Here is a 24,790-nt window from a genome sequence, read left to right as displayed (position 1 = left end):
TCTAAGAATAGATGGTTTTAAAGACTAAGTGAAAAAGCCACTTTTCAAGCAACAGGTCTTGTAGGAATTTAGAAACAGAAATTTACAATAAAGGTCAGAAAAGTCAAATTCCCCATCAGGGGGGTTCCTGGAGTAGAGAAGAATAAATAAGGATATAAATTACACGCTTATGAGAAACATGAGCTCAGTGACCAGATCACCTTCATTACATGCCCTCAGCCTCCACCATCTTACTAGGTAATCAACCCTGGGCAAGCTACTTTCTTCATGGGTAAGCCCAGGTTAAAAATACTACCTATTTTGTGAAGATCAAATTAGTTAATTCATACGACTTTACCTAATTATGACAGTTTCTGGACAGCTGTTCATCAAACATTTTTCCTTCTCCCAAATAATAGAATTACTCCCCACCCCCACAAGAAAAGAGGTTGTGAAAGGCTTAAGAAATAGGTCCAAAAGCTTTGCCTCCCGTTTTAATGTATACCAAAAGAAGCAGTTGATTACAGTTTTTGTCTTTTTATTGTTGGGGTGAATTGTTGTCTTTCAAATAAAATATTAGATAATATTTTCTTTTTGCTATATGAATGTTAAAAGGCTAATATATGCAAGAAAGACCCTTTTAGAAATGGAAATAGTGTGACTTGTTAACAGAATCATCAAAATTAGAAAAAGTGTTATGAAATGTTATCTGTTATAAGTTGGAGATACTTAAAACTTCTCAGACTGCCACAACTAATCCTAAATTCATCATTCTGGAATCTTCCTTTTCCTTGGGTTTGTCATATCCCTTCCCTCCAGTTTACTCAGAACTTCAGTTTGTCAACTAGAGTGAAAACCCCTTACAAGATGATATTGTCTATTGCATTTTGAGCAAGACTGGGAGCCTTTCATAACAGTGCTGGGGTAGAACAATGTCTAATTAATTTTTTATTATCTTTCTATTTGAATTCCTAGCACCAGATGTCATACATAGTTAGAACTTTGTAAACGGTCACTATTACACTGAAATTTGAAAGCTATTGTTCAGAAAAAGTCATGCCATGTCTCTTGTGTTTTTAGTTAACTGTCCACGATATATTGAAATATGGTGGTCACCATACATGAAGACAATATTATTGATAATAAGGTTTAAGATATGGTGATTTTTTTTCCTTTACAATAGAGGTTGTGGCTTTGGGCTGTCCACTAATGATTATGTTTAAAAATAATGTGAATATTTTACTTATTATTTCTGTGGTATTCTTGTTAATATAACATTTTGTATACTGACTTGAATTCTGTAATGATTTCTTTTTTCAAAACAATTTTTAGTGCTTCTTTGCCTCTCTCAGGGTGAGAGATGAGGCAAAAATTTTATAGTCACCTGAAGTAGGTAATAGATAAAGTACTAATTTCCAGCAGACTACTGAAGCATATTGCCCGTTGAGTTTCTGGGGTTTGATCTAAGATTTTGGCACTAGGACAGGGCAGAGTTTAGGTACAAGTCGAAAAATAAAGGGGAAAAGGAAGCCCAAACTTGAAAAGATACAAATTTTAGGCTTTGACACAGCTGAACTTGGGTCTCAGCTTATCTTATTGTAAGAGGAGGCAAATAAATACTGTTCACAGAGGCCTCTCAGTACCACAGGCCAAGGTTATGTCAGCTGAATATTTTTTCCATAACTTGTGAAATATTAACACAACTTCTATATTAAATAACTGATTAGCTCTTTAAAAATTTTAAGGATAAGAAAAAGTAAAAAAAATAAAGAAAAAAAGAAAAAAGAACAATGAGTTTCCTTATTTGACTTGTTAGCACCTGATAATGTTATTTTGCTGTTAGTCATCCTTAATATAAGAAATGTCACTTATATTTATGTACATTATATATATAATATATATGCATGCATATATGGACATATGTTCATGAATGTGAACAGAGAAAGACTCAGTCGTGCTCTTTCCTATTCATAAAACGTAACTTAAAAAAATAAAATACAATTAGCACTGTTCTATATATTCAAAGATACTTAGAAAAAAATCGGCAACAAATAACAAACATTAACCTTTCCAGGTTAATGAAGAGATCTTAATTTTTTTTAAACAACTGATTTCCACAAAGGAAATCTATTCCCGTAAATATTTTTCCTGAATGACAGGTAGTGAAATGTGATTCATTCCCGAACATAAAATACTTTGTAGGGATGGGGCCCAACCTAGCAGGTGAGATTTCTGTGAAGACTGGAAACTTGTCGAATTTTTGTTTTACAGATCACTGGGTAAGAAAGAGTTCCAGCAGTAACTTCCTTTAAAGAATTTGTTAATGTGTTAGCTATGATTCTCAGGGGGCTCTTGAGCTAAAGGAGAAAGGAGAAAAGGAAAGGAGAAACATATAGTCTCCATTAAGGTATTTGGGAAAAGTAAGTATCAAATGCTAACCAGTGAAGTTGTCAGAGTTTGCATTTAGATACGATCAAAATGAAGTTCAGTAAGTGTGTAATTTGAAGTGGTTTAATCAGCCTTGTGATTGAATTGCCAGGTTAGATCCTGCTTACCTCTACGCTGCCTACCACATGAACTTCCTTTGCTGCACACTTACCAATTGCTGAGGGCCCAGTACAACACCACTTGGTGAGTTGAATCAAATTTATAGGTTCTACGCTGAATCTGGCATCTCTTAGCTTTGTTCAAAAATTTGCTTCCAAAATAGAGTTCTTTTGAACTATCAACTGCATGCAAAATTTTACATGTTACATTTTTCCTTTAAGCTCTCTAAACTACCATGTGTCTGTCTATCTAAAGCAAGTAACACAGGTGAAGAAATGTTCTTTGGACAACTAAAGTCAAATTGATACATTCCCAGGGCACAGCTTTTTATTTTGCTCATTTTTATAGGAAAAATTGAGATGTTTATTCCTGCCAAATATACGTGTTTATCCTTCATTTTTTAATGCATCCCACATATAAAATCTCACTTATGTTAATTCAACTGTGCCCAAATTGATAGTAAACCTAGGTATATAAGTTCAGTTTACATGGATGTTAGGTAATTGGACCTTTTTCAAATGCAATATATTTCAAGTTTCAATATATTTTAAATTCTGTAATATTTAGGATATCTTTCTCCTACAGGAGGACTTTTAATCCTATTACAATCATCTCCATATTAAAGGATGCAAAACACTAATGCCAATTATAGTTTGACAGGTAGAGATCTGAGAGAAATGATGGACCATTAATCATAGAAGATTAAATTTGGAAGGAAGGAAAGGCTTTTGTCATTATTTTAAAGATATAAAAAAGATATTCCTTGATATAGTTTTTCTTGAGTTTTTGATTACTATAATAACTATATATAATAAGTGAATATACATTAATTAATACATGAATCTCAAAGGCAAAAGTTCATAGTGCAATGGGAAAAACCTGGATTGAGAACTTGAATTCTGGGTCATCCATGCATTAAATATGTAATGTTAGCCAAAGTTCCCTAATTCTTTTCTGACTCCGTTTTTCTTGTCCATACAACGGGAATAACAATCACATAGATTTCATAAACTTGCTGGGAAAAGTAACAAGATGATATATGTGATATTATGTGACTAATGGAAGAGACTCAACAAAAATAGTTAAATCTAAAGAAACTAACACATGAGGTATTAATATGAAATGAATTTCTTCTTTAGAAACTATCACATCCTAAATACTCATTTGCCCTTTGTCTATTTTAGTGAAATGTTACTGGTTTATTAAATATTCTAACTGAGCCATTTGCGATGCTGACACAGGATTCGCTACTTTGATTCACTGCCTGAGCCGGGCATCAGTCCTCATGCATCCTACCAGTTTTGTTTCCTGGAAAGACTCCTCTGTCACTTTGCATTTAACTCTTTTCCAGCTTGTAGATTTAAGCTGGTGAAAATGGAAGCCGACCAAATGCTTGTCACCCAGCCAGGCCACAAGGCTCCTTCATTTGAAGACACTAGTTTTTCACCATGCTTAGAAGGGTACGTCTAGTCCTCATTTGGCTACAATGTGAGGTCACCTCCCAAATATGAATTAAATAACTGAATTCTGGCTAAATTTATCTCCTGGTAATTTTCTCTCTTTAAATGATATATTATGTTTCTTTTTAAAGAGTAAGTTGTGGTCACACAGTGGCATTTTCTTAAAATCTCCTTTCCCGAAAGTAAAGGAAATGGTAGAGTTAGGTCCTTGAGAAAGTGATGAATTCCCTGACCACAGAGAAGCAAAATGACAACGTGGATAAATACGTTGTCTTTTAACCCAAGTTTCAAGTGACTGTGGCCAGTCACAGCAGAAATTGTAATGAGGGGTCTATGGAGAATGGTTCTTCAGAACAAACCAGCAAAGCATTGGTGGAAATGTAAGAAAATGATAGTGGTCCCAGAGGAATTTCCTTTCTTCCAGGCTTACACTTTGAAGCTTTGAATTCTGAACTTTTGAACTATGTTGGCTTTATCTTGTCCCTTTGGAGAGATTTGCAAGGTACTCTTATAACACTCACTATAATTATATTCTTAAAAATTAATGATACAGTGATTTTTCAAAGAAAAAATGGTCTGCTTCAAAAATTCTACAACTAGCAAACACACACACACACAGACACACATACACAAAGCTCTTCTGATATGATTGGTGCTAACACAGCTTAAGAAAAAACAGTCCTCTTTGTTAAATCTCCAAAGCCCCCCAATAATTTATAATAAAGCTTATAAGTCATTATCAGAGGCTGGAATACTTTCTTTATAACCAGGAAGAAGACATAAAGGGAAAGCTAAAAGGGTAGAAATCAAGAGAGAAAAACCAGCATGTGGCCAGCCGAGGATATACAACTGAAGCTGAATATATTCTTCAAAAGAATTATTTTTAACAAATCACTCTCGGTTTGATATATGATTCAGCAAATGCACTGTCTCGGGTTTTGTGGCTCTTGGGTACTTAGAGACAGAGTACATCAAATTCTCTAAAATAATAAAATTAGGTTACTGGAACAATTTACTGGAGCTTAGAGAGTCTCTTGCAACAAAGATCAGTCTCTGAAAGACCTTCAATGTGCTTTGCAGTCCGGTCCAATTTCTGGTTTAGTATAATGAGAAAAGCCACAGTCACACAAAAGGGGCCTGGTATTTCAATTAGTCATTAAATTTTAAAGCTTCATTATTCTCCAGAAGGAATACTTTAACATTATTTTCTATATTAACATGTTTATGTATTGATTCTGAAATCTGCAGTAGGTAAGGTCAAATTTCCTAGCCACCTTATTGAATTCTGCAATTTTCACTACTTTTCAAAGCTCATTGAACCAGTTGATAGCTCCACCTTACAAACAGTTAAAGAAATGTCTTTCACTCGCCTCAAGTCTTTATTTAATGAATGTGTAAGTCGCCAAATGCTGTAGTATCAAGACCCACATTACCTAGATTAAAACATAAATTAATGAAAAGCTATCCATGCTGCAGAGAATAAAATTGAGACTGATCACACAGTTATGCAGCTGTCACTGAATTAACTTTTAAAAATGATTAAAAGAGAAATATCAAGTCTTAAAAAATGTAAACCACTGAAACAGCATTCTAAAACACAAGCCTTGTTGTAAAAAAGATAACATACATAACAAGAGAGAATGTCGCATAGTTGGCTGACAGTATCCATCAATCATTGATGAAATTATAATATTTATGATGGTTTTCTGGCAAACAGTTACAAACCTGATGAAAACTTGCATATAATAGTAGACCCTCCTCAATTTTAAAAATTGAAATATTCAAGATTTAACCTTCACTGGAAGCTAGTAGAACAAGAAAGAAGAAATTATAAGACACTTCTAGGAAACATATAAAAAGTTTGAATCATTGTCTTAACCACAGATATTTAACCAGAATATCAGTTATTTTGTTGTTCAGATGTGTGACTCCCATCATATGATAAACAATAACTATTGATCTTAGGCATATTCATGTTATGTTACATTCATGTAAATTTCCTAAAAGGAGACATTAATTAGATCATTGTGAGACTTCCACGATATGTTAGTATATGTTACCATGTTAATATATATTATTAGCATGCCTTCAGGTTAAATTAAAGAGTTGTAGATGGTTCCTGGAACACATGGTTACATATAATGACATTAGAAATTTCATTAATATGAGACATATCTATAAGACCAATGTACAAGACACTGTACCTCATATATATTCCAGAGAGATTTAACTTAGATCAATTTGCCATGGACAGGTTCTCTCTCAATCATTATTGGATGACTATTAGAAATATTTAAAAATTATTAGAAACATTAAAATTTATACGTGATGCTTGAGAGCAACAAGAAATTTGGATATTCAAGTCATGTCAGGAACCTTCTAATTCACTCCAAATATCAGGAAAAATATAAACACAAACAAGGAAACAAACAGACAAACACAAACAAAATATAAGCCTTCCAAAGTCAAGACATGGAAAAATCTTGGTCACTTCTCTAATACCACCAATGATATAAGACTTGTGAGATCCTTCTGTCGCTAAATTGTCAGTGTCTAAATGTAAAAACGCAATTTTAATAAGATGGAAATAGTATTGTGAAAAAGAAATGTACATGGTAGAATAAGTCCTCGGTCTCTTTCTAAAATGCATTAGTGTTTTGGTGGGCGCCTGGGTGGCTCATTTGGTTAAGCGTCTGCCTTTGGCCCAGGTCATGATCCCAGGGTCCTGGGATTCAGTCCCGAGTTGGGCTCCCTGCTCAATGGGGAATCTGTCTCTCTGCCCCTCCCCTGGCTCGTGCTCTCTCTCTTTCTCAAAGAAATAAAATCTTTAAAAAAGGAAAAAAGAAACACATTAGTGTTTTGGTCATCTACTAAGTGTGTGTGTGTAATTCTGGATGTGTGGCTTTCCCTTTACATCCATCAGTAAAATGGGCACAATACTAGTTAACTTACTAATTTAATGTGAGGATCACAGGGGTTGTATGCACAGTGCCTAGCAAACTCTCCGGGCTAGGATAGATGTTTAATAAATGGTATATTTAGTGTAACATATTCATTCTGCTTGCTATATAAATGAATGTTGGCTGCTGTGGTGGGGGCACTTAATGCAAATCCTTGGTAATAAACCAAGTTGTTACAAGTAAAACTGTGATGTATAGATGAAATTTTTTCCTCTACTCCTTAAACTTCCTCTTTTTGGACCCAAAACATCTGCAATATTGTTTGAATGCTTACTGTGTGCCTCCTATTTTATCTCATTGAATCCTCACAAGAATCCCCAAATAGAGGCACTATTATTAGCCTCATTTTACAGCTGGGAATACCAAAGGTTGAGAGCAGGTGAGTGGACTTGCTTGAAGTCACGTAGTCGGCAAGTGAAAAGCTGGATTTGAGCCCCGTCTAGTAACAGTGATTAATAGGTTTATTAGGTAAACCATAACCTCTTCCACTTCTTATCCTCCAATTCATCAGTTATGCCTTTGCTCAGATTCTCTCTTCTCTGCATTCTTACTCTCATTATTAAGACTTAATATCAGACACAGAGAGAGGCATTCTAGTAGAAAGATTTAAAGCATACTTGCTCTCAAGTTCTGGCTCTGCTCTTTCCTAGCTTATGACCTTGGAAATTTTTACTTACCTATCCTATGACTCAGTTTTTCATAGTAAAATGGAAAAAAAAAGGAATAACACAGGTAAAACTCTTGAGCACAGGTGCCTCGAACCCGTTAGGGCCTCAATAAATATTATATATGTATCATTTATAGCAAATAAACTATGAGTATCTGCATTCAAATAATCTTTATGAGTCAATTAAAAGATTTGCCTCATTAAATAAATGTAAAAAAGGACAAGTAGGAAAAAATTATTGATGTGAATATTCCTTGACCAGTGCCCACAAAAGGAAGAATAATTAATATTAAAATAATAATGGTTTAGCAGCTACCTGAATAACAACATTGTGGAAGTTTCTTTACAGACATGTCTAATTCTTATAACAACTTAACAAAGTATTATTTTTTCATACCTTATAGACTTGAAAGAGCAGACTCAGAATTTAACTTCAAAGCTAAGGTCATATAGCTATCAAACGTCAAAATAAGGATTTAGACTCTAAAGCATATATTATGCTTTCCACTTTCCAGTCTTTCCCCCTGCACAGTATAGGTACACACAACTTCCTTTTGGTGGAGAACTGGCCCTGAGAAAAAGCTGTGCCATGACCGAGGAACGGGAGTTGGAACATTTACAGATGTTTATGGAACCCACACAAACATGAAGGCGAGGAGAGTCAGGAAGGCTGAGGTTACTGATCTCTAAGCAGTACCTTGGAGACACACCTTGTCCTATCTCAATGCCAGAGGTCAGCTTGCCAGAGCACAGGTCATCTCTGCCCATGGAAGTGGTATCAGATGTATGGATTTGGCTGCCATGGAGACCTCTGCTATAACCCAGAAGATGCGTGCCTTCAGCCTAATAAGCAGGGGATTCTCCTTTCCATTCCTATTCCAGCATTTTCATCCAAGCACACTGTCAGCTCAAGCCTTTGGCTGGCTCCGTGACTGTGTCTACTTCTTACTCTTATATACTTACTAACTTACATATATGACATTTGCGCATAGCAGTAGGAGTTCTTTTAGAACTATCCCCCCCTGCAAAAAAAAGGGAGGTTCAATCTATTTGGGGAATCAAAGATGTTTAGATGTGATATATTTATAATAATTAATTACAAAGTGGACCATAGAAATGTTTTCTAGGCATTAAAGAGATAAGCTAGTCACTAGTCCATTTCTAGGTTATTGTAATGACTATAAATCATCAACAATAATAAGTCTGAGCTGCTTGCTGCTCACAATTTTGGTGATACCCAGTGTGTTACTTCCTAGAGCACCAGACAAACAAACAATCTGGAAATACTAGCACTAATGCTATTATACAGTCTAGAAAAGAGATACTACCATTGCAAAGGGAATAACAGAATTCAAATCTGAGAAAGAACAACCTATGCCGGTCATCTCTTCCAACCTTATTATTTTATTTAGATGACAACTAAGGCAGTGAAGATGATATATTTGGAGTATATTAAGAGCTGGATGAAATTCAAAAGGTCATCAAATAATTTGATCAATCATTTAAACCTTAATGTGAATTAAAACCAATGGGATGCCAGCCCCAGTACTATCCATTTTTTTTTCCCCTTAATGACTACACATAGGAGAAGCAATCCTGGATTTTCAACATTTCCAAAGAACATTGACAACCTTTCCACGATGTCATGCTTTACTGTGGAGCGTGTTCTTCTATGGGGAAATTTTCTAACCTGCTATTCACCCTGGAAGTTGAACTCAAAACCATATTTTCTTTTTTTTTCCTTTTCACTCAGTGATATGACTAGTCTTTTTGCCCGTGTTATAATTAGCCTTGAGTTCAGTTGGTCCTGGAGGCAGGGGAGAATAAACTAAACGGGATGGAATCTGAAACCCATTCTGACTTTTTGTTTCTTTGACTGTTCTTCCTGGATTTTATGCTTAAAACTTTTTCTAGTTTTTAAATCTACCTATGTCCTAATAGCTTTTTGTAGTACTTTAATAATTTAGGTCTTTTTGATTTACAGGCTGTCTCTCCAGGGACTACTTGGAAAAACAAAGGATAATAAATATGAATAGAGGAAAAGTTATTTGGACAGTTTTATTGCTGCTTATTTTTATACAGTCTACTGCTTTATTGTCTATAAAAGTTTAAGTAGTGCTAATATGGGAATAGAGATGAAAAGTCCAGTGCTCAAATTTGCCAAATTCTCTATGAAATATCTGAACAGAAACAGGTCTAGAGAAGAAGCTTGCATTCCATAAAACTGTTCTTCTTTAATCACTCTGTGTAGTCATGGAACTTCATCAATACTAAGTTCCTTTTGTGGTAAAAGTATATTTTGAATCAATCATGTGCACAATTGTGTTTCCATGTGCTTTCCGAAATTTTCATTTAAAGTTAATTCTGCATTTCTTTTAAATAAGAACTCTTTAAAATGTTAGTTGAAAGTGTAAAATTAATTAAATGTTTTGAAGATGAAATATATAAACTAAGACAACTAACCCAAATAACCATGTTCACATAATCATGTCCTTTACACATTTTATGATCATATTACTGAGAATATAGATTCCCAAATAATCTGTATTCAAAGGACCAGAATGTTTTGTTTTGACCCCAATATACAGAGCTTAATGTTTTAAACAATTGTCTTAGTCTTCCCTTTATCCTCCTAAGTTAATGTGAGTAAAAACATATGAACATGATTTGCTAATTTGTAAATTGATAGCTGACATATTTAGATAATAATGCCTTAGATCCATGCACCGAAAAGTTTCTGGGAAGTATGCTTGAAAAACATGAAACATTGGGATCCGTGCACCTTTTTAGCGATCACATAGTTGGATTTATTTTACAGTTTCCTTTGAGGTCCACAGAAAATCTAAACTGGTTTTTCTCTGTGGCACATTAGCATGTAAAATAAAAATGTTAAGAACTATTGATGGAAATGTTGATTCAGTAGAGTTTGCGTCTTTTAATGAGCTTCAGTGCAGATTCTGATGATTCGCCAAGGTTAAAAACCACAGTCCTAAAGAAATTATCTGATCGAATATGGCCCAACATTGGCCCAAGGCAAATTTTTACTAATGCTCCTAGATTTGTTAACGGTGCCGGATGCCGATGCTATATAAGGGCGCTCACATGCCATATGCTATTTGATGCTCAAAGTGCTATCTTAGAGAAACTACTAGTTGCTTGAAAAGTGATTCACCTTTTATCATGCAGGAGATTTAATTTTAATAATACGAAAGTCTGAAACTTTTACACTTTCTTTTTTTAGTTATCTTCTCTTGCTCCCAGGATTGTATTACTTTATATTTTCACAATATAAATAGTGCTACATTTTTGCCAGGTATTAAAAAGGTTATCACAATGAAAATGCTGTAAGTGGATTTCTTAATTTATGAGATTCTGTGGTATCATATAAACCAACAGAGTCTGTATCACCTTTACACCTTAAAGAGCTGTTCACACCTTCTTAATTTCATAGGAATGCCATGTAAGGTTGACTTCATTTAGGTGTGAGGTTTTACCTCCAAGTATTTATGTATTTATTTAAAGATTTTATTTATTTGTTTGACAGAGAGAGAGACAGCGAAACAGGGGATAAAAGCAGGGGGAGTGGGAGAGGGAGAAGCAGGCTCCCCACCGAGCAGGGAGCCTGATATGGGGCTCAATTCCAGGACCCTGGGATCATGACCTGAGCCAAAGGCAGACGCTTAATGACTGAGCCACCCAGGCGCCCCATCACCTCCAAGTATTTATTTAAACATTTTTTTTCTTTTTCTCACTTAAAATGGTCTTAATACTTGAGTTCAGTGGAAATTTTTAAAATATTTTAAATTAAAACAATTATTGAAAGTTATATTTTATATTTACAGTTTACGTGCATATGTATGCACACCTACATTTTATAAGGGGCTTGAGAAAAGAAAAAGATCAGTGTATTGCTGAAAGCCAAGGTGATTAGGAAATGATTAGCAACCCACATCAACAAGAAACATACAAAGATATTTCTACTGTAACTTCCTCTCACTCTCTTCCCAATATTGACCCATGGTCACTGTGTGGGTGTTGATTTGTGAATTGTCTACATGGAATATATTTTTAAGAATAATTACAGCTAAAAATAAGCAAACCTTATTTGGGGTTGTTTGTATTAATTTTGCATTTTAACCTTTAAAATTAATGTCTCCTCAGGAATGCCAAACTGATGAGAAAACTCAAGGACAACTTTTGAGTATGTAGCTGCCCAAGTGATATAATTCATAATTTTGTTTCTCTGAGATACTCAGGAAAACTGTCAAATCTCAATCTAACATTTCCTGAAGCAAAGCATAGAAAGCAAACCATTAAGAAGTTTTTTCTAAAAGGAAAAAAAAAACAGTCAGTATAATGATGGATAAGTTATGAGAAATATGAGGTGGAATTTTGGCACGGAAGCATTTTGGACTCCTAATTTCTGGTTTATTTGGTCCAGCATTTCCCTTCATATGCTTATCAGCAAATAATCACTTTATACTTGTAAAATGAAAACGCTCTTCAGTCACCTTCACATAAATTCAATAAAAAATTATATTTGAAACAATGGAAGGAAATATTTTCTTAAGGCTTAACAAAATGACTTACCATCCATTACTTATTTAAATTCAGAAAATGAATAACAAATGTACATATGAAAAGCCTAAGTTCATGTGACTGGCAGGGATGTACCTGTATCATTAATTTCTAATGACAGAAACTGAGCATCCTTGAATACTCGTATTTGTCAATTCCCTGCACTAGAAAACTACCTTTGAGCACTGTCTTTGAACACTGTATTGGCTCTTTCTCTGCTACATACGCAAACCGTGTCACTTCAGTACTCGATGAACCAGCCACTAAATTGGTCCTTCCACAATAGGTCTGAGATCAATAACTAATTTTGAAAACTGATTAGTTTGCACCAGAGTAGTAGACAGTTCCGAATTTTGCCAGAGGACATAATCAGCCAGTAAATAGAGGTATTAGTGCACTAGTAATAGGTTGGTAATACAGCCCAACTACACCATAAACTCTTCTCCACAAAGGGCAAATTGAGTCTTTATAAGCAACTTCACTTGTAAATTAAACTTCTTTTCTGATGTTGAAATAAAGGTTTGTTTTATTATTCTACAGAACTGGTTAATAAGAGTGGTTTGTAAATGAATCCAACAAATCAAGCAAGCTCAGCCTTGGGTAACTGTTAGGGAGACACAGACATTTTTATATATCTTGATGGCTTGTGAATTCCAGATGTTTCCAACATGAAAAATATGTTATGTTCTAACAGTTAATGTTGTATTGCTAGCCATTCAGAAGATGTATCTTTCTATTAGATGGCGACGTTGCTATGGAGATAACTGTAAAAGTCTGACCCACGTGAAGAGGTGGGAAGGGAATTGTATTAAAGGAAGGGAGAATATCAGTTACACCAATGACTGAAAATACAGTGAAAAGGTAAACATCTTATCCACAACTGCTTTCAGAAAACATACGTAAATACATGCATAATGCATAAAAATGGATGTTGTTTTAGCCTCTTGCATTGGCTTTATATTTAGCTTCATCAAGTGACCATATGGATAAAACCTGACCACTTGATTATAAGGTGAACTGGCACTAAACTGAACATAGTTTTAAAAATCCTTCCAAATGCATAAACTACATGCATTTGGCAATGGCTAAAAGGTCATGTTAGTTCTGTGATAAAATGCAACTTCAGAAAGTTCTAGTAAAATATACCCTTCTTAAAACTTGGAAACAGTTGGGATTCCATGAGCAAAAGAAGTCCACCAACCCATGATACCACACAAGTGTAACATAACACTCCAGGTTGAACTACTGCAGAGTTTCACCATTTGGATTGGGATTTTAAATGTGTATACTCAGTGCGATTTGATGCCTGAACTTGAGCTAAGAGAGAAACAGCAAACAGATAAAAACCACAAACTGTATTCCGAATAGAGATTATTTGTTTTAATATTGGGTGGGACTTACACACTTAGAAAAGCGATTGCAATTCGGAACCTTAGCACATCATGGTGGCAGTGCTGGGACAAAGCTTTTAGTCTGAAATATTTCATTCATTGCAGTGAAGAGATTAATATTTATTCTTTTGTTTTTTCCCTTTCTAAAGGGCAATATTCCACCCATAATTACACTTTTGAAGGAAAGTTCTCAGGAAGAAGAAGGAAAGAGAGAAATGAAGGAGAAAACAGGAAAGGCAGCTCCTTTGCTTGGGTTTCAATGCCCCTCAGAAGACCTCCATATGGGGAAGCTGCATACTTTCTTCCAATCTGATCATGAACACAATGTCCTCATTTCAAGTTCATCTGGCATTAAATTTTACTACTTTCTTAACAAAAATGGTTAATTCTGTCAAAAGCAATAGATACTCCTATACGTGAGCTACCATTGATTCTTTGTGAATTAGTTGGAAAAACTCACAGATGATGTTGAATTCAAATAATACAGAAACATTCCAAGTCCTAGAAAAAGACCTGAGATGTGCTCTAATGTTTAATTACCGTTAATATTAGAAACATAATATTGATTATTCTTTGGCAAAGCAGGGGCATTAAGGAGGGCACGTGATGTGATGAACACTGGGTGTTATACGTAATTGATATATTGTTGAACACTACATCTGAAACTAATGATGTACTATATGTTGACTAATTGAATTTAAACAAAAAAATTTAAAAAAATTTAAAAAAGAATATTCAAGGGAACTAAGTTGAGTTTTCTAAACAAGAGAATATTGGAAGCAAAGTGAACATAATGAGCAAATATTTTATTTGCTGCAGAATACAGATAGACTATTCTACCATTTATCTGGTAGAAATGCACCGTTATTTCTAGTACTTGAAACAAACAAACAAACAAACAAAAAACAAAAACAGCAACAGACTAAAACATGTCAATAGTTTATGCATAAAATATCAATATTTTGAAAGATGATGTATTTAAATTTAGAAATTAAACATATATATATGCTTAAACATGGATTTTGAAACAAAAGCCTAGTTTCTGTTTTCAGGGCACAATAGTTAATCTTCAGGACCCTTAATTTTGAAATCTGTGACATGGGAATTATATAAATGTTAGTTGTTAAGATTAATTTCGGCCAACACCTCACTACCTTCCCTTGTTTCCCAAACCGGCCTAATCATAAGACTTCTCTGTTGTGTTGTTAAAAATGCAAATTTTTTCATGTTCCATTGAAGATCTTAATTCAGTGGTTCTGAGGTTGGAAAACAGGGAGTCACTGCTTATAGAGGTATAGAGGTTCTGCTTGGGGTGAAGAAAATGTTTGGAAACAGAAATTCATGATGTTTACACAACATTGTAAATGTAATTAATGCCATTGAATCATACACTTAAAAATGATTAAATGGTAATTTTTTGGTTATATTTTACATTATATCTATATGTATATATGCAATATATAATTCTTTTTCTTGACTGTATCCATGGAAATTGCAGTTATATGCTTCCTGACTTTGATGTTAAAATTAAGCTTGTAATTATTTTCTCCATTATGACAATGTGATATCACTATATTTCTCAGACTTTAAAGGTCATTTATATGATGTTATCATTTTTATTGCTTAATGACTGTAAAATCATTCTAAGAACTATTGAAAATATTTTTTGGACAATATTCTTTAGTTAGCTTATCCATATGATGTTACTATAAGCAGAAACCTCAAGCCTTTGTTATTTTTATTATGCTTTTGTGTTGAGACACTGTTTTAAGAGTCTGTCTTCTGGTTATGGTTATAGGAGATTTTGAGCTAATCTGCTGTCAAGCGGGTAGATAAATATATGGGGTTGCATGTGGTGAGAGAAATATACACACTTCAGGTGTGGCAACTAACGAGATTAAGATCCTTGGGCTGAAATAGAGTGAGAAAATACATTCAGAGAACTGCTTGTATGGTAAGATTATACAAAATGATTAATAAAGCGCAATTGCATGTAAGTTATGTTTTATTAGGTGCCATTTCAATTGCACTGTCCTAAAATATTTGCAGAAGTAGCCCAAACAAACTAGTGGTTGATGAAAACCTACCGGGACATTTAAATGTGCCCTTCTCTGTAGGGCACATTTATAGGTAAATTTCCCTATGTGTAGGCCTCTGGGTTTATGTTTTATATATTGAAAGAAAGGTGGTCTTAAACTTGATAAACATTTTCCAATTTAATTCTGCTGCCTAAATATTTATTCTGTTGAATAAATAAACGAATCATTTGGGAACTGTAAATGTCAAGTCACTGAATTTTCTCTCACTTTGTTGTGAGTCACTCAGCACATATAACTGAATAGACATTTGAGAATGAAAGACAGTCAAGGTTAAGACTACAGCTATATGGCATTTAAAAATTCCCTCTAGCAAAGGAGCACTTGAGTACAGATTTGCTCCAGTGGAATATAACCTGCCAGTCTTTCTATGTAAAATGGTAACACACACAGACACACACTCACACACAAATTTAAAAAGGAACATCTGGTCTTTTATGTTCACCTACTGAGATGAAGGTAAAAGGGAGAGAGTGAGGTGTGTGTGTACGTGTGTGTGTGTGCTCGAGAAAGACAGAGACAGAGAAAAAGATAGAGAGACAGAGAGATGGAGAGAGACAGAGAGTGTGTATTTATTTCTAGGACAGTGTCTCCTCACAGGTAACCACATTTCCCTACCAAACATAATACAAAATGATGCTTGATATATCTTGTACTTACTCAACCAGTAAAATAGATTGAAAGGACCATTTTGTTGTAAAAGTTCATTTCCAAAGCGAAATTCAACATTCTATCAAGGAAGAGTGCTTGTTGAATTGGATGTCTATGGAATTATGTGAATACCAGCAAGACGATGGTGTCCGTGAGTATATAGAATAGAGTTGCAGCTTTTTAGGTCTGATCCTTATCATTCACCATAAAATTAAGTTTGAATTAAATGCCCTCAAGTCCCATTTGCTCCCTAAAACTGCCTAGGCACATTACAACAGTACTGACACATGCTGCCCTTTCCTGGCGATCGATAAACATTCATCCCTTGATTGAGCCCTTACATGTATGTGCAGCTTAATCATTTAGATTACATTGAGTTTCCTTTGTGGAACAATCATATCTGTTTGTCGCAAACTAAAATGCACATTTACTGAAGTTCTTTTTGTGACTTTCAAGATGGGTCTAATACACAAGCAGCAGATAGCTGAAGTTAACGGTACCAATCTTCACAAACTTGTCTATTATAGTGAGAGGTATTTTTTCAAAGATAAAGAGATGCATATTCAGAATCAACTTTTAAAATGCTGAACAGAATTTATATTTAATTTTCTATCTAGAAATTGTTAAAATTTCAGCATTAGTACATTGTCATGATTTTTGTCAGAATGGAAGGAGATGCCAAATTTTTCTACAGGCTTTGTGATGAATACTGTCAAAAGTCCCTGGTGTTTGATTTCAGTAAAATGCTAGAATTACTAGCTACCATTTGGTAGAAGTTTATGTAATGTGTGCAAATTTTAGTCAATAAATTAAAAAATTGACATCTGTACAAGTTAAAATAGAATCAGAACATTTAGTTTAATTAAAATTCTTTCTGCTGAACATTCTGGGAGAAAAAATAGTTTATAAGTTGTATTTTTTTATTATTACAAATATAGCTGCTGAATATTTTATACATAAATGTATACATAAACATGTACAAACATATGCTAAATATATAGAAGAGAAAATTATGCCATGTGATAATTTCATGACTCTACAAAAATGTATTTCACAGGTTGGATATAAAAGCAGCCTGTTAACGGGAGAGTTGATTTGCCATGACCTGATGCAGGAATTATTTATGTTCATTGACAATTAACTACTGTACCAGCTGACTTAAAAAAATATTAGTAGACATGGTCAATTTGAAGGTGGGCTGAGTTTTCAAGAATATATTGACTGTGTGATGGACCTAGCATCTCACATGCCGTTGACTTATGTTGATTCAGAGGGACACGTTACTTCCAAAATAAATTACCAGATACAATTTACCAAAGTTATGTAATCATGTGGATTAAGGAATACATTTTACATCCTGTAGAACAAGGTTAGGGAAAGAAAGGCTGCCACTGAAAACTTGATGTGAAAATTGAAGAAGACGAGAGCTTCCTGGTAACAAGGGCTAATCATATGGATTATTTGGGCTTTGGAAACAAGAAAAAATCTGAAAAAATAGCAGTTAGTTATGAGAAAAATGAGAATGGAGATGATTTTCAAATTGTGCTTTATATTAGCCTAAGAATGGCCCAAATCTCATGAACAGGTAGAAGACCATGTTTTTTTTAAAGAAGTTACCTGTTCTTACTTAAAAAAAAACAAAAACAAAAAACTAAAAAAGAACAAAGATGACAACAAATTTAAATAGTACATTCTTTCTGTTCTGTGGGGAATACCAAATATGAGGATACCAAGATTGAAAAATAATTCATCACTTTAAAAAGTTAAGAAAGGGATTTAAAATAGTATTGCTGCCTCTGTTTCCTATCTCCATATAAATGCATAATTAAAGCACATACACATATATGCACACATAACTTCAAGTTAATTTTTCCTATGTTACCTTTACTTCAGGTGACATATATATTGCAGAGAAGTAAATATAATCCAAATATACCATCAAATTAGTCTTGAGTGAACCTAAAGACTGGAATGCAGTAATTGAAGATGATGGCACTGTGAAAGAAATAGGATCTGTTAGGATGGAAGATGATATAACTAGAGTGTTAGTTCACAAATAGGACAGTGGAAATACATTGGAAAAAAGTACAAGCTGTAGGAATTAATTTCAGCTCTTAAAATGGGTGAAGAAATGGGTGATGGAATTCAGATTCAGATCACAAGAGTGAACTGAGGCCAAGTGTAGTATCGATGGTGGTTTTAACTTTCTGTATACTTATAAAAGCTGATAAGTTCTTGACTTTTATTACCTTGATGATAACTATACTGTGATTAAGTGATGATTAAATGAATCTATCCTCAACTCATATCTTTAGGAAACTGACAAAGAAAAGAAATAAAGTGTATCCTGGAGTTTGTTATAACCTGGGGGGATCAGTTGGGCATGGCCTGATCCACACCCTAGATTGTTGCTACTCAAAGTGCCGTCCATGAACCATTGCCATGAAATGAGTACAGGAATTAAAGTGTTTGGAAGCCTTCATGGCAACTGAAATAGCTGTGACCTCCTAATATGCAATAATTATTCTAATAATCCACTCTTACAGTGTTTTACAAAATCCATGATGTCTTAGAAATAAATAATAATAATTTTCTCATTACATATAGCTTTGAAATGAGACTCTCCATTCTAGAAAATGAGGGTTTCATGTGTACAAATGTTACTCACATGGTAATAGAGGCTTATGAAAGACTAAGCAACAGAAAGACTAATCTGATTCTGTTAGAGAAAGAAGAAAACCACAGAAAAACTTTGGCTTCTTACTTGAGTAGGAGCTAAAGGACCCCACTGATGGAAATAATGGGTTAATTCCTCAATTATTGTCTCATTACCTCTGTCATAGATCACAATCTTCAAACTGAACATTGCAGAATAAATATTGATATAAGGGATTTTAATCTCCTAAAGTTTAGGAAATTGTAAAGAAAGCCCCTACCAATGTAAATTCATTAAAATATCTGGCCTCTGTGAATTGCATCCCAGGCAATTGAAAAGATGACCACCAAACCAATTTTAGGGATTTTGGAGAATTTGTGATGAAAAGAGGGATATTAAAACTGTATGAGTCATTCCAGTTTTATAAAGTAGAAGAAAATAGGTTCAGCTAACATACAGGCAGCTAGAGCACAAAAACAGAGTACACACGAAAACAGTGGGAATCTTGTTGATTTTGCCTGCAGAGTATTCCTTACAGTGGTAGCAGACTCAACTCTTCTTTTGGGAGTCTGCCCTGCCTCCTCTTTTAATTCGGTGTCATGTTGATGGAGCTAACTCTATACCCTGGATCCAGGGACTGACATTTTATACAAATGGATGAGAATTATACATGAATTATTTTTTTCTAGAACTATTAGAAAAGAGAATTTCAACTTCTGCTGTGGTAGCCAAGTTTGTGAGAGTTACTTGGTTGTCATTCTACACTCCGTAGGGAAAAATAAAATTAACATGTGGAGAGCATATCTGAGATATGAAGAGGACTTTGGTGACATCATTAATCCATTGGAAATTAGTGGGATAGCCATAATTAAGCTTTATGGTTATTACTAAATAACACAGTTCTTAAGTAAATGCTATATAATACTTCATTTTTATCTCTGTCATAGGAAGCATGCTTCTGAATGACTTAGAAGAACTAATGGAATACAGGACAGTGTTTTAGACAAGCAAAGCTGAAAAAATATTTCCACACAACACCTTGGGAATATTTGCTAAAATATACAATCATGATTTTAAAATGTTTGTATGATAATAAAGGACATCCTTAAAGACAAAAAGGACATCCTTAAAGACAAAAAACAGCAGCAAGAAAGCTGATTAAAAATATCTTCATGAGAGCTACAGCTGCTCAGTAAATCTTTAACAATCTTAGTACCCTAAAGTGTCATGTTTTAATAATCATTTTGGGGACAAGAGGCAAGGTAAGCAAGTTGGTTCCATTAAAGTCAGGACCCTTGAAGGACTATACCCTTAGTGAAAAAGTACATTAGAAGTAGTCAACCCACTAACAATTGGAAACAGGTGGTTAGTCTCTCAGACTCAACCTATCTCATGGATTAAAAAAAAAAAGTCTCTGAGAATTCATAATTACATTACTACCTTCCATCTAGTTTGGAGTTTGAATTTACTCTTCCTGAGAGAAAGACAAACCAAGAAACAAACTGTTAATTATAGAAAACAAACTGATGTTTACGGGGTGGGGATGAAGGGGGTAAGGGTTGGGTTAAATAGGTGATGGGGATTAAAGAATGCACTTCTCATAACGAACACTGGGTGTACAGAATTGCTGAATCACTATAATGTACACCCAAAACTAGTACAACACTGTATATTAACTAACTGGAGTTAAAAATTTTTAAAAATGAAAAAGGGGTGCCTGGGTGACTCAGTCGGTTAAGCGGCTGCCTTCGGCTCAGGCCATGTTCCCAGGGTCCTGGGATGGAGCCCCGCCTCAGGCTTCCTGCTCAGCGGGGAGTCTGCTTCTCCCTCTCCCTCTGCCTGCCGCTCCCCCTGCTTGTGTCTTTCTCTCTCTCTCTCACTATCTCTGTCTTTGTGTCAAATAAAAAGAAATAAAATTTAAAAAAAATGAAAAATACATCTTAGTGTATCAAATTATATCAATATGTAATTGGTATCAAATGAAAACAAAAAAAAAAGCAGAAACAGACCCATAATTACAGAAAACGAACTGGTGGTTGCCACAGGAGAGGTGGGGGGAAAGCTAAGCAAAAAGAGATGAAGGGGAATGAAGAGGTAAGGGTAGTGGGAGATACAGGCTTTCAGTTAGGGAATGAATAAGTCACAAGGATGAAAGGGAATATGGTCAATGATTTGGGAATAGCATCATATGGTGACAGATGGTAGCTACACATAGCATAATGTATAGACTTGTCAAATCACTATTTTGTACACATGGAACTAACATAACATTGTGTGTCAACTATACTTCAATAAAAATAAAAGTAAAAAAAATAAGAAATGCACTGTTCCTGCTTCATCCAGAAAACTTCAAGTCAATAAACTAATCTAAAGTTATCCTTATTGTTAGCACTGGGTCAGGGGTGATGTGGAGCTAGAAAAGAAAAAAATTGAATTCTCTGGAAGAACACAGCCTTGACCTAGACCTCACAGGATTCTAATGAGACACAACATGCTTAATCCGAAATTGCAAAACACATGAGGAAACACATACCGATATGAGTAACTGTTGAGAGCTGCCCACCACTAGACTCACACAGAATGGAATCCTAGAAATGTTCCTTAAAAATAAAGGAAAAATATCCCATAAGGAAATTTTGAGATGCAGTAAGGTAATGATGAGCACAGATATTGAAAAACATGTGCAAAAGTGAAAACCAAAATTGACTATAAAACAAATAAATAATTTCGAACCTTGGGAGATTAAAACCCCCAGCAAAACAACAACCAAACAATGATGTGACTCGAAGTAAAAAGTATTGTTTTCAAATGAGAATGGTGACAGAGCACACAACTGAATCATATGCAATTGATTGAATTGGAGGGATTTGGAACTGTTAGCTAAGAGAAGACAACTTTGGGAAAATAAAATCTTTCTTAAATAATCATAAATGTTTTAATGTACTGGAACACTTTTATTTTATTGTGAATCTTACCAGGTAGTAGAGCAAGAAACAATGAAGCAAGATTTCATCAAAATATAAAGAAAAACCTTTGTTCCATTAAGTCTATTCTAAAAGAGAGTGGACTTCCTCAGAAAGAAATAATGTTCTTGTCTCTAGCGGTATCATACATAGGTTGAATGGCTGCTTATATGTGCTCTTATAGGAAAAATTCAAGTACTAAACAGATGGATTAAATACATTGTCATGTTTCTTCTGAAGAGATACTATTCTGGGACAATGATTATAATATAAATATTTTTCTTGATCTGTGAAAAAAGAATTAAACCACATTAATAAACCTGCAAAAGATATGAAAATTTTTATCATATGGTGATTATTGAATGATAAGAGTAGTAGTTCCCAAATTCTGCTTCCATCTAAGATGGAGTAACAAGAACTAAATATACCCTCTGACCTGAAACAATGAAAACATCATACTAAACACTAAACACTGCTTTTCAAGACATTGGACATCAGGCAAAAAAAGGCATTACACTTCTGAGAGAGGAAGGGAAAAGGATCCCTATGTTTACCCCTAGCTTATAGCTGGAGAGAATTTGTAGGCTACACACAGAGAAGGGGATTCAGGTGGAACCCAGCAGTCTTCCTAAATTGAGGAGAAAACTACTGGGAGTCTGGAGAAGCTACTGACTAAAGTTCACAGGAGAGGGTTCCAGAGAGAAGAGAGATGCATGTGGAGGGTTCTCTTCAAGTATTCAACTGAGTAGCTATCTGTGTACATCAGTGAGCAAATTTCCATCACTGGACAAAGAACCATCTAAAAGTATTAGAGGAAAAAAATCTTTGAGCATCATAAAAAGCTTGGAGTAGTTATTGATCGGGTAAGTCTGTGTGAAAACCTCGTAATTCAAGGGATATTTGGTAAAGTACCCAGAAAATTTTGCTTCACTAGGGCAATAATTAGCCCTAGACCAAACACTGCCATAGCCCTACCTAACGAAGCTTAAAAATAAGACCAGAAAGAATCATGTTACTTCCAAGTATCTTAACCACATCTCAGAACATAGCTCAAGAATGCTTTTAGGAATATAAAAATACCTAGTACCTACAAAGGTAAAATTCTTAATATCTGGCATCCAAAGAAGCAGGAAAATACAACCCGTAATATGTAAAACAAACACATAAAACAGTTAAAACCAACCCAGAAATGACAGAAATGGTAGACTTAGTGGATGAAGACATTAGAGAAGTTGTAATAACTGTAATCTCTTTGTTCAAAAGCCAGATGAAAGATTGAACATGTTAATTAAAGACATGAAAGAGATAAAATAAGGAGATCAAAGTGAACTTGTAGAACTGAAAACTACAATGTATGAATGAGATGGGTCTAATAACCAGTAAGACACTACAGAAGAAAAGATTAATGACCTTGAAGACATAACAGTAAAAGTACTCAAAATAAAACACAGAGGAGAAAAACAAAGACAACAAAACAACAGCTAAAAGAGCATCAGTGAGTTGTGGAACAACTTCAGCTGGTCTGATACAGGTGTAATTATAGTCTCGCAAAAAAAGGAGGTGTGTTTGGGGTGGGGTCAAACAGGTGTGTAAAGAAAAACGTCCAAATTTTTTTCAAAATTTGATGAAAACTATAAATCCACAGAACCAAGGAGCTTAGTGATCCCAAGCATATATGTACAGTCTAAGAAAGACCCTAATTTGTGATAGGATACCTCAGGTTTCAATTCCGATCTCATAAGAATCATTAGAAAGATGTCTTCAGGTTTTTTTTATTGATGTACATAGTGATAACAAATTCGGTAATAAAATTCATAAATTAACATTCATTGAATGCTTAAATGTTAGTAGTTTTAATTCCTTAAGACCTGGGCCCCCAAACAATCATCACTTCCACTGTATTCTATTGTTAAAAACCATCACAACACCTACCCAGATTCAAGGGGAAACACAGAGGGCACCTGGGTGGCTCAGTTGGTTAAGCGACTGCCTTTGGCTCAGGTCATGATCCCGGAGTCCTGGGATCGAGTCCCGCATCGGGCTCCCTGCTCAGCAGGGAGTCTGCTTCTCCCTCTGACCCTCTTCCCTCTCCTGCTCTCTATCTCTCATTCTCTCTCTCTCTCAAATAAATAAATAAAATCTTTAAAAAAAAGAAAGGGGAAACACAGACCCTCATCTCCTGATAAGAGAATCATTAAAGAATATGTGGCCATCTTTAATCTGTCCATCTGTCCATACTACCTTTCAATATTCATCTTAGCTATTAAGATTTGGGTAATTCTAAGTTCAGAAATTTGGTATACATAGTTAACCATAAGAAAATAATTTCTCTTGTTATATAGAAATGTCCAAAATTTATCCATGGCTATTAAAAAACATTAGGATCATAGCTCTCATTTTATATTGTCTTGAGAATATCCTATTTGCTGGATTTTGAAACCAATATAGGAAAGAGGACAAAAACCCCAATAAAACTAAAATTTATATTTTCCTTTTCCTTTTTCAGTTTCTTAGAACATGCCATGTTTCTAATTGATGGTGAAAATCTTTTGGGATTTAATTTGGAACTATAATACCTATGGATTTATAAAATTACAAATTCTTTTAAAAAAAACAAGAAAATTGTATGTCATTTGTTTGATAGATAGCGTAAGGTGAATGTTACTTGAGAAAATGTTATTTGAAAATGTCAACTATTTATTTTTGTTGATTCAGTAAATACAATTATTTTGTTTTTAGTGTAATTAACCTTGTTCATCTGTACTATTAAAATTTATGATAATTCGTTCAGGGTAAGGCTAGCATTTATCTTTTCATCATCTATAAAAATATATTTGTTAAA

The sequence above is a fragment of the Eumetopias jubatus genome, unplaced genomic scaffold, assembly GCF_037043125.1.
Source record: "Eumetopias jubatus isolate StellerSeaLion01/CBP00866 unplaced genomic scaffold, mEumJub1_p1.0 scaffold_1, whole genome shotgun sequence".
Classification (NCBI taxonomy): domain Eukaryota; kingdom Metazoa; phylum Chordata; class Mammalia; order Carnivora; family Otariidae; genus Eumetopias; species Eumetopias jubatus.
Note: the sequence above shows the minus strand (reverse complement) of the source record.